Source organism: Trichosurus vulpecula, chromosome 4 (genome assembly GCF_011100635.1).
Source record: "Trichosurus vulpecula isolate mTriVul1 chromosome 4, mTriVul1.pri, whole genome shotgun sequence".
NCBI lineage: Eukaryota > Metazoa > Chordata > Mammalia > Diprotodontia > Phalangeridae > Trichosurus > Trichosurus vulpecula.
The window spans coordinates 399,560,286-399,565,337 of NC_050576.1; the positions used below are offsets into that span (position 1 = coordinate 399,560,286).

The 5,052-nt window shown below is 37.3% G+C and overlaps 1 long non-coding RNA gene across 1 annotated transcript; it reads right to left on the reverse strand.

The window, feature by feature from the left end:
• Positions 1-236: 236 nt before the first annotated feature.
• On the reverse strand, positions 237-4,651 carry LOC118845744. The gene is made up of 2 exons (XR_005010142.1): positions 4,456-4,651; positions 237-606 (listed from the first exon to the last, which is right to left on the reverse strand). It is a non-coding gene; the product is annotated as an uncharacterized LOC118845744 (long non-coding RNA).
• Between the last annotated feature and the right edge of the window lie 401 nt (positions 4,652-5,052).

A 5,052-nucleotide genomic window follows, 5' to 3' on the forward strand; every position in this document is an offset into this window, starting at 1 on the left:
TTTGTGGTGTGTGAGTGACTTGCTCATAGGGAAGGGGAAGGAAGGGAACAAGCATTTATTAAGTACCTATTCTGTGCCAGGTGTTGTCCTCTGAATTTTTGTAACATGTTTATAACATTTTCTATTTCCTTTATCATATTTTGCCTTATATTATTGTGGTCGTCAGCTGTGGTAACAAATGACCAAAGAGTCACAGAGTTTTTGCAACTCCAAAAATACCAAGGAGCCCACACAGGTTAAAAGCAAAAAGTTTTCTTTATTTCCTTGAGGGAGGGAAATTCAACTCCTAGCAGGAGACTCGACGCAGTGGGGCTAAACCTTGATTTATGTATTTGTGGCTAGATAAAGAATCAAAACAGTGTAGTTTGCAACAGTGATGAGGCACATGGGCAACAGTGAGGCAAGGTTGTCTAGTGGCAAAAAGTCCATTTCGTAGAAGGTCTTCTTCCCTGGGACTGTTGGTGCTTGCTGAGCTCAGGGACCATCAGTTCTGCGATTTAGTTGTAACAGTGTTGATCCAGAGGGTGAGCACTGAGAATTGTTGTTATGCCATGCTTAGGGCACAGCTTGCTTGCTAGTCCTTAGCTCTGGAAAGCAGGGTGTCTCCTAATAGTAAAAAGAGAGAAATATAAAAAGAGGGATGATCTTGGATCCTGACATGGTCATATAGCTGGTTGGTGTCAGAGGTAGAATTCAAACCCAGCTCTTTCTGTTATACCATTATTGGAAACTTAATGAAACCTGAATGTGCTATACTGATGAGTGATAATTAAAATAATAATAACAAATCGCAGAGTCCAGAAGTTGCCATCTAACTTTTTTCTTGGTTTTCATGAAAAGCTACCTCTAAACCATCCTAAAGAGATGTTACTCTACCCAGTGCCCTTTTTTTGTATTACTTTAGTTGGGTTTTGAAACCTTTACGTTAGAGGCATGAAGGGATCTGTGTACATTTAGCAGGATTTCTGACCTATCATTGTCCCCACCAAAATAATCTAGAAATTTCATCATAAGATATATCTCATGATAATGTCATAAGCACCCCTTGCAAGCACATCATTCACAAAACTCAAGTAAGAAAAAGTTTATTTTCAAGTCAAAGAAAACAAATAATCCCTCTTTTCAGAACTCATGGAAAGTATCAACATCTACCAATGAGCTTTTTCTTAACCCCTCAGAAATCTGTGACCTTTGGTCATGTAAATTAGTAATCTAATAGATATTGCTTTATGTAATTCCTCAGCACAACACCTGCTGTGGTTATCCACGTCTCCCAACAGGTAGTTGTTGGTCCCTCTTGTCTTTTATAGTTCTCCAAAGCTCTTGCAGAATAGTTTACCAGAGCTGTAACTTAGGCAGGATGACTAAGGTTTTTTCCTAAGGTGCCAACTTGTACTCCCTCTGTAAGAGTTTGGAGGAAAAGCAACTAAGAAGATGATGAAGAGGAGTTTTGTATAATAGGTTGAGGGGCAAAGGTAGTGGGCCACTCCTGGCACAATTTCTCTTGTGGCCAGACTGTAAGTTCCCTTCCCCCAATCTTCGTTGTCACTGCTCCTCACCACACATTCCCTTGTGGCATTATTCTACTCTCAACTGTTTTGGACCCAGGTAAAAAAAATTCTAAGCCATACTTTACTTGTTATCTCCCCTTTTATTAGGCAGATACTTCTGACATTCCTTAACTACGGATGAAATGCAGACCATTACAGCTCATGTTCAACTTTCTACTCTGAAATCTTTCCTTTTATTATGGTTTCTACCATCTTCTGCCCTCATAAAAAAGTTTACCTAGGGACCAAGGATATTTCCTACCCCTATTATTTCCAAGTTCTTTTATATAAGCAGTACCATAGTGGGATGACGTGGCTTAACAATCTGTTGTACTTTCCCCAACCCCAAAGTCCTGGGTGGTGTGTTTTCTGTCTACATGTCTAGAGGCTTCATAAAAGCCCCAGTATCCCTTCAGTTGTCCCTAATTCCTCAAGAGTCCCCACCCCATTCCCCACCCCCAGGTCAGCTGGCTGAGGTTATCTACATTACCCCAGGATGTTTTCTAGGTATCCCTGAGAGAAGGTGAAGCTTGGTGGAAAAAGCCAAGCTCTCCCCCAGCATGAGCCAGGAAGAAAAAATGCTACATTTAGATACTTACAGCAAATTATATCCAGACAGAAAAGTTACTCAATTTAATATTTAAACTAGTCACATAATTATATTATTTGTAATGTCTACTTTTTATAATTTATCCAGGGGAAAGTATTTTCTAAGTACCAGTCATAGATAAACAATTCAAAAGTTGAGGAGACCAGTAGCGTTTGCATTTCAGTTTTAGTTTAGAAACCCCAAATGGCTAAGACCTACTTGAACTGCTTCTACATATATATATGTGTACACACATATATGTATATATACACACATGTGTATGTGAATATGTATATACATACATATACATATGCATGTGCATGTGTGTATATATATGCATATATGTGTATATATATTTATGTATATATACACACACACATACATATAATAGTTTTTTTTTTCTTACAAGGATGCTGTAGACTGATATTCCTGCATAGGATAAGACAGAATAGATTTTTACAACAAAGATCTCAGATAAAGGCCTCATTTCTGAAATATATAGAGAACTGAGTCAAATTTATAAAAATACAAGACATTCCCCAGTTGAAAAATGGTCAAAGGATATGAACAGGCAGTTTTCAGACAAATTAAAGCTATCTATAGTCATATCGAAAAAATGCTCTAAATCACTATTGATTAGAAGTGCAGATTAAAACAACTCTGAGGTACCAGCTCACACCTATCAGATTGGCTAATATGATAAAAAAAAGGAAAATGATGGATTTTGGAGGGAATGTGGGAAAAGTGGGACATTACTGTACTGTTGGTAGAGCTGTGAACTGAACCAACCACTGTGAAGAGCAATTTGGAACTATGCCCAAAGGGGATATAAAACTGTGCATATCCTTTGATCCAGCAATGCCACCACTAGGTCTATATCTCAAAGACACCAAAAAAAGGGAGGAGGGGGGAAGGACCCATTTGTACAAAAATATTTATAGCAGCCCTTTTTGTGGTGGCTAAGAATTGGAAATTGAGAGGCTGCCCATCAATTGGAGAATGGCTAAACAAACTGTGGTATATCTTTGTGATGGACTATTATTGTGCTATAAGAAATGACAAGCAGAGTGATTTTAGAAAAACTTGTAAAAACTTACATGAAGTGATGCAAAGTGAAGTGAGCAGAACCAGGAGAACATTGTACACAGTAACAGCAATATTGTACTTTGGAGAATTGTGAATTACTTAGCTATTCTCAGCAATACAGTGATCCAAGACAATCTCAAAGGACTCATTAAGAAGCCTACTATCTACCTCCAGAGAAAGAACTGATATTGTTTGAATACAAACTAAAGCATGCTGTTTTTCACTTTCTTTCTTTCATTCTTTTTCTTTTATTTGAGTCTTCTTCTACAAAATGACTAGTATGGAAATGTTTTACATGATTGAACATGTATAACTTCTATCTGATTGCTTACTGCCTCAGGGAGGGGGGATGGGAAGAAGAATCAGAAGGACAGAATTTGGAATTCAAAACTTAAAAAAATGTTTTAATGTGTAATTGGAGGAAAATAAAATATATATTAAAAAAGAGATTTGAATAGATGGCTTCTAAGGTTTCTTCTAAGTCTAAGAGTCTCTGCTTCTATAATTCTATTTTTAGAAGCAAGGAACTTAAATGCAATGATCATTACTTCCATTTCATCCTCTCCTGTTAGAATGTGAGCCTCTTGAGAGCAGAGAAACTTTTCTATTTGTATCCTGCAATACTTAGCACAGTACTTTGTATACAGTGAGAACTTAATAAATCCTTTTTTCATTTATTCATTCAACGTGTTTTGTCTCAATATGTATATCATTTAATTCAACTAGATATGTATCAAGACCCTACTTTACTAGATGTTGCGTGGAAATACAAAGATGTTTGAGGTAGTTTTTACCCTAAAAAGGTTTATAATTCAGTGTGCATGCATTTGTGGGGTGTGTGTGTGTGTGTGTGTGTGTGTGTGTGTGTGTGAACTAAAATGCATGGAACAACAAAGACCCCTAATGTGATCCTCTATGGCAATTCTCATAGACATTGTACTCAAGGAGTAATTATTTATATCGATTCACAGCTCAGAAATCCCCATTTCAACTGCATCTCCCCCAGCCAAGCTAAAATGAATCATGCAATGTCATAGTAAGGCAAAAGATATTTACTTAAAGCACAATGCAAAGTAAATAACAAGGAATTAAACCAGAAAGTAGGCAATCTAACCACTATTTCCCAAAGCTACAACCTTTCCTCCCCCTCCCCACCCAGTCTTCCTATTCAGCTATCCTGGAATCATTCTGCCGCTTTCACATTTAGCATCTACAGCAAAGGGCACTCACAGTAGGGTGTCAGCATGAGAACTGAAGGACATTGTAGAAAGTGTTGTTTCGACTTGGCACACAAACTGGGCAAACATTGAAACCTTGGGCAATTCTGACAGTGCTGCCCCTCAGTAAAGCAATCTCATGAAAGGACATCATGGCTAGATCTTGGCTTGCCATTTCTTCCCCTTCCCTTTTCTTACTCTCCTTCCCAAACAAGCTTGGACCTTTGTCACAGTTTCTTTAACTGGACACACTGAAAGCATGCTCATCTATTCAGAGTTCAAGCTGAGGTAACATCATTTACTGGATCATATCCAAGCTTCTGGAAAATGTAGTTCTGAGACTCTTGGATCCCTTTATATGTGTATACATAGAAATAGAGTACAAAGTAGAGTGCAAAAGTGCCTGACCAGTATAAGTTGCTATGAGTTAATGGAATACCAAAGCTATCCTTATCACTTTCTTCTGTAACATTATAATTTTTTTTTTAAATAAAACATTTTTGCCCCTAGCTTGGCAGGGATAGTCCTTTATTTTTACCAAGTAAAATATACCTTTATTATCATTATTACTATTATTTTAATAATTAAATATGCATAGTATTTCCTTCTA